At 44.8% G+C, this 12,937-nt stretch overlaps 1 protein-coding gene across 4 annotated transcripts in view; it reads right to left on the bottom strand.

Annotated features, from left to right (window-relative positions):
* Positions 1-12,937, bottom strand: part of LOC139361435 (SH3 domain and tetratricopeptide repeat-containing protein 1-like) — a 42,497-nt gene that overhangs the window by 12,840 nt on the left and 16,720 nt on the right. Inside the window, exon 1 of one of the 4 annotated variants that reach the window (XM_071090034.1) lies at positions 9,077-10,066. The exons of the other annotated variants lie outside the window; for them this stretch is intronic. The gene's annotated coding sequence lies outside the window, so the exon portion shown is untranslated. Of the gene's footprint in view, positions 1-9,076; positions 10,067-12,937 lie in introns of those variants that run through there. 4 annotated transcript variants of the gene reach the window in all.

The raw sequence follows: 12,937 nt of genomic DNA on the forward strand, positions 1-12,937 counted from the left end.
GAACCGCCTCTCTCCAGGGCGCTTGCCAACATCTGCTGCTGGCCATGACTCAGCACTTTCGATGGTGGAAAAACCACCCCTTGTTTCTGAATCACAAACCCCAGGTGTGCCCTGACCCGAGTGGCCCCAGAAGGCGCACAGGAGGAACCGGGGCACTCACTCTCCACATGGCCCATCCCCACAGTGACCAGAAGGGCCCACTCATAGTAGCCCTTGCCCTGCTGGGCCGGACTCTGGTGGGTGCAGAGGTGGCCCAGCTGCAGGAGCACGTGGTGAAGTCCCGGCCACACTCCCTGCAGGGCAGCCTCGATAACAGCCGCACGGCCTCCAGGAGGTAGTGCTGGGCCATGCTGCTGGCACCCGCGTGCAGGCACAGGGTCCCGAAGTTGGCCAGCACCACTGCCTGGTTCCTCCGCTGGCCCAGGTCCTGAGCTGCCCGCAGGGTGCGGTAGTAGCCCTAGGCTGCCTGTCTCGACCGGCCCAGCAGGGCAAGGGCTACTATGCCTTCAGAGCCACGTCTCTCTCTTGTCATCTAACCCATTTAAACTCTCCTTTCAAACTATATGCCAGACCTAACCACTTCTCACCTTTATCATCATTTCCAACCAGGTCCAGACCTCATCATACCGCTCTGGGTTACTGCAAAAGCCTCCCAATCGCCAGGCACAGTGGCTCATGCTTGTAATCCCAGTACTTTGGTAGGCCAAGGCGGGTGGATCATCAGAGGTCAGGAGTTCAAGACCAGCCTGGCCAACATGGTGAAACCCCTTTACTAAAAATACAAAAAATTAGCCAAGCATGGTAGTGGGTGCCTGTAATCCCAGCTATTCAGGAGGCTGAAACAGGAGAATCACTTGAACTCAGAAGGCAGAGGTTACAGTGAGCTGAGATCGTGCCATTGCACTCCAGCCTGGGTGACAAGAGCGAAACTCCATCTCAGAAGGTTAAAAAAAAAAAAAAAGCCTCCCAACCCACCTCTCTCCTTCCACCTTTCACCCTGCCCTGCATTCTTCCTTCCACTCTCAAACATTTCAGATTAAAAAAAAAAATTACATCCACAGAGAGAGAAAGAGAAAGTACAAATGGGGTGAAATGTTAGGGGAATCTGAGGGAAGAGTATATGGGAATTCTCTGTACTATTTTTGCAACTTTTCCATAAGTCTGGATTATTTTGAATTCAAGAGTTAAACAAAGAAAAAACAAAAACAAAAACAAAACACTATCTCCCTTTGTGAACCCATCCTGTCTTTCCCCTGGCAACTGAAGGATGCTCTCAACTAACACATCTATTTTTTCATGAACACTAAAAGAACCCTTGCCTAGTTTTGACTTTCTGTGCTTGGCAGTAGAAGTGTGTGTGTGTGTGTGTGTGTGTGTGTGTGTGTATTTCATATATATGTGTGTGTGTATATATGTGTGTGGTGTGTATATAGAGAGAGGGAGAAATACATATGTGTTTATATATATATAGTATATTTACATTGGTAATGTATAGAAATATAAATATATGTGTGTGTGTAGATATATATAATACATACCCCACAGCCTCTCCTTAACCAGTTATAAACTTAGTCGGAAAAACGCATACGTAAGCAGAGAATTTCAAAACAATATGATGAATATTTTGATAGAGGGATGTGTTGCTATGGAACACGCTGCTAAGACACAAAACCTCCTAGATGGGGCAATGAATGAACGAAGTTTTGCACCTATAGGCACCCCCTCTGATATCACCTCAAATGTTTATAGTTATATGCATTTGCTTCCCCCAGGACCCCCGTTTCATAAGGGTTAGTCCTAGAGCCTAGCGAGTTCCTACTACAGCTGGCACACATATGCCATTCAAGAAACAGTGGCTGAGTGAATGACGAGTTAAGAACCATTTGTCAGCCAGTGCTCAGTAACACAAAATGCACTGGTATGCAAATTATATTTTTGTTGAAAGCAACGGCAGGATCACAAATTATCTTTCCAGAGAAAGCAAACCTCAAAAGCTTCTTTACCCTACTAAAGCACGTTCTAAGAAGCTCCCCTTATATAAAAGAAACCCTCCTCATTCGTTATCAATGGCATGTAAACCTAATAAGCCTTCACCTCTGATGACATCTCTTCCATCCCCAGGGCTAGATGAAGGAGGTTCCAGAAACCCTGGTAGTTGTGAAGGTGGCTCCCAGCTCTGACAGTCTTGAACCCTGCGTGCGTGGAGGTCACACAGCAGAAGAACAACAGAGGGAAGCATCATCAGGCTTCGAATATGTTTGAACCAGAGATGGCAAATAGGCTGCAGCCAACTGAAAACACCAGAGATTCATGGTGGCCACCTGAGGGGTTGTGCTCTTAAAAAACAAAAATTAAAATTAAAAATTAAAAAATTAAAAAAGGAAGGGGTCAAGAATCCATCAGGTCTGACTGAGACGTGTATCAGTGACTAACACCCCCTATGGTAAAAGTACTCCGGTGCGCTTTGGGTATTCACAGCTTCTGCAGTATTCAAAGGCGTGTGCTTCACTAAGACTAAGCCACGGGGATACCCACAGCAACACTGCCAGGAGAAACGTCTCACATGGATTTGGCTAGAAATACAGTTGTCTTTAACAAATTAACACTGAATAAATCCTGACTTATTAGAGCCTGTGAGAATGACATTCTCAATGATAACAGTTATCACTACAATCTCCAAACATCTGTGATCCTACAAGGAGGAACTGTGACAGCGCAGGCCACATGTCCAGAATGCTTCCCAGACCGCCTGTTACAGAATACAAGAAATGAACCCCCCCCCAAAGAATGTCTTCACTCACATTTAGCCAGTTGTTCCTTTGTGTGCATCTCTGTGCTAAAATGGCCATTCTTCCCCACAGCCTGAAGTCATACGCTAAAATAAATGAGACTCACATGAAGCCAGAAACGTGCAGATGCCAAGGAAACCAACACAAACGAAATGGGCTGGAGAGTGTGGCCAGGAGGATGGTACTTCCCAGGAAGCAATTACTTCATCTCTGCCCATGAAGCAGGCAGCTGTCACTGTCCCCCAGGCCCACACCAGCCACTCGAAGTAGGTTCTAACCAAACTACCTCCAACAATCAATGTAAATACACCACACAATTGGCTTCTGAAAGGACACCTTGCAACCAACAAGAAACTGTTAGCACAACTTTGACAAACTGTGCAACTAAAATCCTTGGAAAGGGATCAACACTGCCACATTTTGACTCAAATACTATTCCGTGGTAGCACAGCAATAACTCACTGAAACAAAAGAATGAATGAGGAACATTATACAAATGAATATAAAAGAATGAATGAAGAATGAACATTATATAAATGAATGTTTATATAGGAATCAGAGGAAGCATGACTAATCATTTAAAGAAATAGGTCAAGAAACTGCTAGGTTCAGATGCTACCGTGAGACACTGTCAGGGCCTTAGGCAAATTCTCTTCTCTTGGTCCTGTTTCTAGGTTCATCAAAAACCAGCTTTGGACTAGGGAATCTGTTGCTTTCCAATGCCTTCCTTCTGCGATTCCAGCCCAGATTGTAGGACTGCTCTCCCACTTGGTAGATGAAAGCATTTTCTATGTGTAATAGCAAGAGTACATTTCTGTGTTGAATGCGGTTTGGGACCTACTCTATGAGGCAGAATATCGTCATGTAATTTTAAGCATGACGACAGGCGCACTCTAGATAAGAATAACACATAAGATGTGGCCATACCCCTGCGCGTGCCTGGCAGGGAGATGGGGAAGTCTCATTTAATGAAGCCGGGGTGCCTGTTGCACCTTAACATCCTCAGTCCACATCAAGTTCACAACGTCCTTCTGACATCCAACCACAGGTATCACATACTTTTCCATACTTTCCACCCAAGATTGAAATATGCAGAGCACCATGATAAAGAGGCCTCCATCCCCAGCATGTGGGCTCTCGTTCTGTAGAATTACATACCTTTGGTGCAAAATGGTGACCAGGTTGCAGCAGCAAGCAAGACTGGGCTCCGTGGGGACAGCAGGCCCTACAGTAGCCACCACTCCTGTCGCCACAGTCTGATGCAGCTGCAGAGAAGCTGTGGCTGAGGCCATTCACTTTGTGAGAGAAGCGCACAGGAGGGGAAAGGTAGGGAAGGTAGGGAAGGTAGGGAAGAGGGCAATGTCAGGCTTCTGAGCCCAAGCCAAGCCATCGCATCCACTGTGACTTGCACGTATTTGTCCAGATGGCCTGAAGTAACTGAAGAATCACAAAAGAAGTGCAAATGCTCTGTCCCACCTTAACTGATGACATTCTACCACAAAAGAAGTGAAAATGGCCAGTCCTTGCCTTAAGCGATTATATTATCTTGTGAAATTTCTTTTCCTGGCTCATCCTGGCTCAAAAAGCTCCCACACTGAGCACCTTGTGACCTCCACTCCTGCCCACCAGAGAACAACCCCCGTTTGACTGTAATTTTCCTTTACCTACCCAAATCCTATAAAATGGCCCCACCCTTATCTCCCTTCCTGACTCTCTTTTTTGGACTCAGCCCACCTGCACCCAGGTGATTAAAATGCTTTATTGCTCACACAAAGCCTGTTTGGTGGTCTCTTCACATGGACGCACATGACAGGCAGGTGCAGAACCAGGGGAGGACCTGTGATGAGAACAGAAAGGAATGCACCTCCCTGTACACACACTCGGATTTTATGACAATGTGGGTAGGGGGCTGAACTGGATGCCTGAGAACATTCCTCCAAGTTCTTTTGCTGATTTTCTAAATATTGGTGTAAAATCTGAACTCAGACAAAATTTTTTTAAATCGTTTCAATCAACATCTTTGTCTGGTGCTCAGCATCATGTCTACATGATCATCTAGAAAACCAACGTCTGTTCTAAGGCTCACATCCCCCTATTAAGTCCCAGGGATTTTACAAGGGAATGCACCTCTCATTCGCATCAAGAACACACAACTACCATTAAAGAAATGCTTAATTTGCTTACACAATTTTTTAAACACCCAGATTTGAAATACAATAGAGAAGACAAGTTTTGATAGCTCTGCTTTCCAACTGTGAACTGCACGTGGAGAAAATAACCTGCCATGATTTCTAACCAGTCAACCATCTGTCTTCCCTGGCTGCAGTAGAAGCAATCTTTCTGAGCTCAGGATGAAAAAGAACCCAGCTGGTTAGGGGACAGATAATCGTCAGTTCTCAGCGGGCTTCCTGGGTCTGAAATCCCCATGTGATACATGGAAGTAGAAAGCTATCAATGACCAAGCATCTGAACGCTTATCCCACCTCCCCATCTGCTTCTCCTGCCATGCAAATTTAAAATTAATGAGCCTGCTATTAGAGAACAGAGTTGGTGCTGCATCTGTCTTCCTAAAATTATGGATAATTACCAGCCCACAATGGCTTCTAATCAGATTTGAGTAGTCCCTTAGACAGGAAGCTAAAGTGACTCAGCCCTAAACTGAGAAGAAAACAGAAACTGGAAGGCTCTAGGTTTGATTTTTTCCCCCTTGTTCTAAAGTTGCTGTTCCCAAATCTCCTTCTACTGTCTTCTTCATAAAATGTATGAGAAACAGGGAAATTTAAAGACATAATAGAAATGGCCACTTTTTCTAGGTACAAACTTTGTGAACATGATTTTCACCTGCTGGGCTTTTTCTCCACAAATTGTGAGCCTGGAGTACATTTTCTCCCTCGTGGTTACACATTCAGAGTCAGGTAAAGTGGCTTTAGCAGTAAAGAGGGGAGTGCAGTGAGAAGTGACCGGGCACTGAGGAGGGCAGACAGGGAGTCCACCTCGGTGGCCTGCAGCACTCCTGGGCCTCGACCTTTACTTTTCTATCTGTACAAGGAATCTAAAGGCCCGTGATTCTAGAACACGACAGCTCTTCATACACACATACGCAAACATCACACGCCTATGTGAAAAGCTGTGACACTTGGCTGATTTCCTGAAGAAGTTGTCTTGTATCATTTCTACTCAAGTACTCCACCTCCTTCCAGACAAGTATCTGAGGATGATGGGCTATCCCACAGCAATGTGTGTAACCTCTCCTGCTTACAATCCCCGTTCACATAGCATTTTCCAAAAGCATTTGCTGTGAAGTGACAGAAGAAAGAAGAATAAGGTTCTTTCAGCCCATTCACTCATTCATTCATTCATTCAACAAATATTGACTGACTATCTACGTGCCAGGCGCTGGTGATATAACAGGGAACATATATTTTTGTAGGTAGAGACAACCAAAAAGCATGTTCAAGAGTGATCGATGCTGTAGAGGAAAATACACCAGGAAACAGGAAAGAACCATACCCCTAGCCACCCTACACTGGGGTGACGCTAGCGTTACAAAATGGAAACAGCGCCCGGGCACGGTGGCTCACACCTGTAATCTCAGCTCTTTGGGAGACTGAGGCAGGTGGATTACCTGAGTTCAGGAGTTCAAGATCAGCCTGACCAATACGGCGAAACTCTGTCTCTACTAAAAACATAAAAATTAGCTGGATGTGGTGGCACACACCTGTAATCCCAGTTACTCAGGAAGCTGAGGCACAAGAATCACTTGAACCTGGGAGGCAGAGGTTGGAGCGAGCCGAGATCAGGCCACTGCACTCCAGCCAGGGTGACAGAGCAAGACTCTGTCTCAAAAATAAAAATAAAAATAAAAATAAAATGTAAACAGAGAATAAGATACCAAAAGAAAGAACATGAACGATTAATTGTAACAAAAGCCTTTGTAAGCTGACACTTTCCTTCCTGGATCCTTGTCCCTTACAAATGGAAAAAAAGGGCGGGTAGGGGGCAGTATCAAAATGATGTTTTCAGATGGCTTCGGGTTTCAGATGTCTGACAGCCATACTCATGTACTTCAAGGAAAAAGCTCTAGCTCTATAAGCCATCTGGGCAATGGTTTAATGTCTTTCTTTTTTCCCCCAGAGGGTTTTTAAAATACAGGAAAACCTGTGTGTTTATTTGGCTGCTCTGTGCCCGCACACGTGCAAACTATGCTAACAGGTTTTTCCGTGTTTTGCTGAATTTGCCAGCTTGCCATAAACAGGCTTCCATGTCTTAATTGTCTATAAATAGCACAAACACCCAAAAATGCAAATCAAGACAAGCTGTCCCTTCAACTGCTCCTGCCATGATGGCAGCGAGCGACAATTGGCCAAATCAATACGTGGAGACTGAAGCTGTCCGGCAGAGAGCAGAGGGCCGACTGCTTTTCCCATAGCATTTAAAGAAACAAGCGGAAACGGCTCTCCACACAGGACAGACACGTCCTTTATTCTTTGAATAAATGCTGCCAATGCCCAAAATACTTTCTCCATCACACTATCTATATGGAATTCAAGTTCCTTCCAAGACCATGAGTAACACCAGTCATAGACTATGTTTAGCCCTAATGACCCAGTAGCATTCTTTTTCCTCTGAAATGTTGAAATAATAACATTGAGTGAGCACTCACAAGGTGCCAGGCTCTGAGTTTGATCTCGTTTAGTTCTCATTGAAATCCTGTAAGATCAGTACCATATTCTCTCATTTTTCATAGATGAGGAAACTAAGGCAGAGAAAGGCTAAGTAAGTTGTCCATGGTCACAGGTTATTTAGGAACTTTTCTCCAAACTTTCAAAAGTTAACTACTGCCACTATTACAAATGGGTTTCTGTTTGTTTGTTTTTGGTTTTTTTTTTTTGAGACAGGGTCTTGCTCTGACCAGGCTGGAGGGCAGTGGAGTGATGATGGTTCACTGCAGCCTCGACTTCCCGGGCTCAAGTGATTCTCGCACCTCAGCCTCTCCACAGTAGCTGGGATTACAGGCAGGAGCCACCACGTCAGGCTAATTTTTTAATTTTTATTTTTTGTAGGGATGGGGTTTCACCATGTTGCCCAGACTGGTTCCAAACTCTGGGCTCAAGAGATCTTCCCAGGTCGGCCTCCCAAAGTGCTGGGATTACAGGTGTAAGCCACTGTGCACAGCCCTACAAATGTGACTTGTACAAAGTCAGAGCAGTGAGCAGGAGGAGAACCGAGACTTCAGCGAGTCTCCTGGCTGTTGCAACACCATATCCCTCCTCCATACCGTAAGGTGTCTACACCCACCAAGCTCCTAGACGTTTGAAGGCAGGCCAGCTCAGAGACCAAACAGCAGTCAAGAAAGAGAAGATGCAGACATGCGTCCTGATTTCAGCTCGAGCGTGCCTCTCTGCCCTGCAGCTGCACAGGCAGAAACCAGGGGCCGTGAGTCTGAGGCAGTGTGTTTGGTTCCTGGCAGGTAATCTTTTGGGAGACCATCCCATACAATTAGTGTTACACTTCTCAAAAAGGAAGTGTGACTTTTATAGAAAAATCGATTCCATTTGGGAGAAAGGTCTAATAAAACCACAAAAGGATAATACATTCATACAAAAACAAATTAAATTCATCCACCACAAACTGAAATCCCAAATCCCTCTGGGCACACAGCTGCTTTTCTGAGCTGAAATTCAACTCCAGTTGAGAAATAGGTCAACTTTTCTAAAAAGATTTCTTTTTCACATGCCTTTAATAAAAATTCCTTTCCCTCACTTGTCATTTTCCAGATTTAATGGCTCTGTTGGCCTTCCTCTCATTTAGGCCATGAGCACTGACTGCATGTCTGCTACGGCCCGGACTCCAAGGGAGGCACCCTAGGGAACACAGATGACCGCAGCACAGCGACACCCTCAAGGAGCACACACGGGGAAGGCAAGATGATACCATCGCAGCCTTCACACACAAACGAACTTGGCATCCATACCCCGTCCCATTTCTAGAAAACAACGATGCTGGGTCAGTAACATTTACCGAACAGCCTGCAGTGTGGAGGCAGGCACGAGGGGGTCCATGCGGGGACGAGCACCTTCAGAAGGGGGCATGCAAGCAACGTGGAGGCAGGAGACGCCCCCACGCACAAGGGCCAGCCTGGGGGCCTGCAGAAATGCCCACGCATCTGGGAAGAGGGAGACAGGACAAGATACTTAAATGCTCCAAAATGAATAGAAGCCTCCCAAGAACCTCCCCCAAAATGGGGCAGGAATTTACAAAACACCAAACCGAGCATGCGCAGTTACCTGAGCATAGCGCCACCAGAGCGAGCTATCCAGGAAGAAACAGGGTCACTAGAAGCCTGAGCCTCTACTCCCAGCTCTGCGACTCATTCACCCTATGACCTTGGTGAAGGCTCTTAGCTTCTGTGAGCCACAGAGAATCACGGGAAAACAGAAGATATGAAAACTGCTCTGCCTTTTTCACAGAACTGCTGAGGGAATAAAATCAGATAATGGATTGTTAAATTCTCTGTGAATTACGAAGCAAAATACAAACGCATGACATCATTCTTACCATTAAAAACAGCACTGTCAAATTAAGAGCAGAGTTAAGACCACAGCATTTTCCACCCCCCGACTCCCCAGAGAAATAGTGAGTCCAGCCGATGTACTTGGGCAACCCCAGTATCTAGGCTTTGAGAGCCTCAAACAGCTCATGAACTCTGACAGTATCACTCCAGCCCAGTGCTCACTAAGTTCTCCAAGAGAGCCAACTGACAGAAAATACTACAGCTTTTTCAGCTGGGCTTGAAGCCCTCCAAGCTGACAGCACAGCTTAACAATGAAGAAGAGGTTTTCTGCCACTAGGCTCAAAAGCTGGCTTTTGTAGATTCCTATAGAAAGAACATTCAAGGCCAGGCGTGGCAGCTCATACCTGTAATCCCAGCAATTTGGGAAGCCAAGGCGGGAGGATCACCTGACGTCAGAAGTTCAAGAACAGCCTGGCCAATATGGCGAACCCCCCCTCTACTAAAAATACAAAAATTAGGCCGGGCATGGTGGCTCAAGCCTGTAATCCCAGCACTTTGGGAGGCCAAGACGGGTGGATCACAAGGTCAGGAGATCGAGACCATCCTGGCTAACACGGTGAAACCCCATCTCTACTAAAAATTGTAAAAAAAAATAGCCGGGTGAGGTGGCGGGTGCCTGTAGTCCCAGCTACTCGGGAGGCTGAGGCAGGAGAATGGCGTAAACCCGGGAGGCGGAGCTTGCAGTGAGCTGAGATCCAGCCACTGCACTCCAGCCTGGGCGATAGAGCAAGACTCCGTCTCAAAAAAAAAAAAATAAATAAATAAATAAAAATACAAAAATTAGCTGGCATGCTGGCGGGCACCTGTAATCCCAGCTACTTGGGACGCTGAGGCAGAAGAATCGCTGGAACTCAGGAGGCCGAGGTTGCAGTGAGATGAGATCATGCCACTTCACTCCAAGCTGGGCGACAAGAATGAAACTCCATCTCAAAAAAAAAAAAAAAAAAAAAAAAAAAAAAAATTCCTTTTTGCTGATGTTAACTTTCCTGTGCTTAACACAGAGAAATCATACAACACTGAAATCCTAAAAAACATATCATAAAAAGCATTTAGTGACTGTAAAGACATTCCATATAACCTGTAACAGTGAGTTCCCCTCCTCTTTCCAGCCAGCTCCACTAACACTGTGACCCTTAACAATGCTTTCACTAACACAGAGGAAAATTAATAGGACCACTTACCCCTCTCAGCTGACAGCTAAACCAGTGCTTCTCCCTGGGCTCACTAAAGATGACCTTTACCCAAAACCAGGCTGCAAAGACCCCGTAAATGTTGACTAACAATTTGAAAATTCCCATGTTCTTTCTCCACTCCTAAGGAAGAGGAACTGAAGCCAGGTGTTTCCAGGTCACACCTAACAGAGGCCTTAAACATCAGATGGCCCATCCCCTTCTTTGAAAACCGGGGGATCTAAAGCTGAGCTTATGGAAGAAAACAGCCTGTTTAGTAACAAAGTGAAAACCAAAGTCTAGTCACCTAACCTCTTGTCCAGAACTCCTGCGACAATCCAGCATCCACACAGGATGAGTCTCCCTAACCAGAAACTCCGAAATCCACAACTTTTTCAGTGCCGACGTGACGCTCAATGAAATGTTCATTGGAGCAGCTGAGACTCTGGATTTTTGAATTCAGGATGCTCAACCAGCAAATACAATACAAATATTCAAAAATCCAAAAATGTAAAAAAAATCTGAGACACTTCTGGTTCCAAGCAGTTTGGATGAGGGATATTCAACCTTCCTTTTTTTTTTTTTCCTCTAATGAAGGAAATTAAAAATGAGACCTCAGCAAAGCCATTCAATCCATACTAAAGCCATTCAATAGTTTAATTAGTACTCATTTAAAGTTAAGTGCTACCCGCAGATATTTTAAAGGATGAATACATACATGCCTATAATCCCAGAACTTTAGAAGACTGAGGCGGGAGGATCACCTGATGTCAGGAGTCCAAGACTAGCCCGGCCAGCATGGAGAAACTCCATCTGTACTAAAAATGCAAAAATTAGCCAGGCGTGGTGGTGCACACCTGTAATCCCAGCTACTTGGGAGGCTGAGGCATGAGAATCGCTTGAACCTGGGGGGAGCACGTTGCAGTGAGTCGAGATCACACCACTGTACTCCAGCCTGGATGACAGAACAAGACTCTGTCTCCAAAATAATAATAATAATAATAATAATAATAATTAATTAAAATTGTGTTTTCACATGGGAGCCCATGTTCCCAGAACACAAGCCCTGCTCTGTGCTCCAAGGGCACACAGGGTGCCCCTTTATCTTAATGCTCACCATATTCCATGGCAGCCATTGGCACATGTCTGTCCATCGCACTAGACTTCCTGTGCATGAGGCAGGGATCATATATTATTACCTTTCTGTCCCCAATGTCTGGCCTAGAAGACTCTCAGTAAATGATTCCTGACCTAAGTCAGTTACTAAGACATGTTAAACTTGTATTAACAAAATTGATTTAATAATTTTGCCAATGCAGTGTTCATACCACACAGCTTAAATCTCAACCTGCAGATTTATCTTGTGTTCTGCTAGATTATCACCTATTAACATTCAGGAGGCACCTAGTATGTGCTAGGCATTACTAATTGCTGGGGATCTAGCAGTGACAAAACAACATTCTTTGTTCAAAGAGAAGTTCTAGTATAAAGAGGAATAGAAGGAACAGGCTGGATTGATGAGAGAGCTAAGAAAAGGACAGGCTGCTGTGGGAAGCACCTGGTCTTGCCTGGATGGTACATAGTTAACGAAATCTGAGTGACTCGTATAGAGTAAGATCATCTCCTCCAAAGAAGCTAATGAAGCTTTGATTCCCCAGTACCAGAAGGCACCACAAAGGTGTGCACAGCCACATGCTTAGTGTACGAAGTGAAACCAACCAAACAAAGCTCCAACTTCCAGAGGCAACGGTCCAATTATGAAATCCTCTGGCTATGTTCAATTGAAATTCAAGGTATTCAAGAGACCAATATTTAAGTGATAAATTAACCCAACCACTTAAAACTAAAGTAGTCTTTGGATCAAGGGGTAAGGGTATACTACCTTTTACAAATTTATTAGCTCTTAATATTTACATTTAGATATGATGATGATGGTATAATAATAACTTTACTGAGTAGTTACTATGTGTTAGGCACCAAACTAAGCACTTTACACACACATTTGCACGATCCTGTGAGATGATAATGACCCCTTGTCATCCCATTTCATAGATGAAAGTCAGGTTTATATAAGCTTAAAAACTTGCCCCAAATGACACAGCTAGTTAGCAAAACCCAGGCAGCCTGACTCCATAGGCCTTATTAAAAGAAGTAATATTTATAAACTGTCCAGCACAGCGGTGGTACAAACAAGAGTTCAATAAATGCCTAAAGAGTACTTCGTACCCCAAATCGTTTCCCGTCAATCAAACTAGACTTACTCTGGTTCTGCACAACCAACTGTCAAATTATTGTTCCATGAAGAAAAGGTGGAATGGGTAGAGATCAGAATAGAGTGAATAACTGGTGAATATACTTCATGACAGGTAGTAACAGGAGGTGGCATTTAGGCTATTTCCACATTT

The sequence above is a fragment of the Macaca nemestrina genome, unplaced genomic scaffold (genome assembly GCF_043159975.1).
Source record: "Macaca nemestrina isolate mMacNem1 unplaced genomic scaffold, mMacNem.hap1 Scaffold_490, whole genome shotgun sequence".
Taxonomy (NCBI): domain Eukaryota; kingdom Metazoa; phylum Chordata; class Mammalia; order Primates; family Cercopithecidae; genus Macaca; species Macaca nemestrina.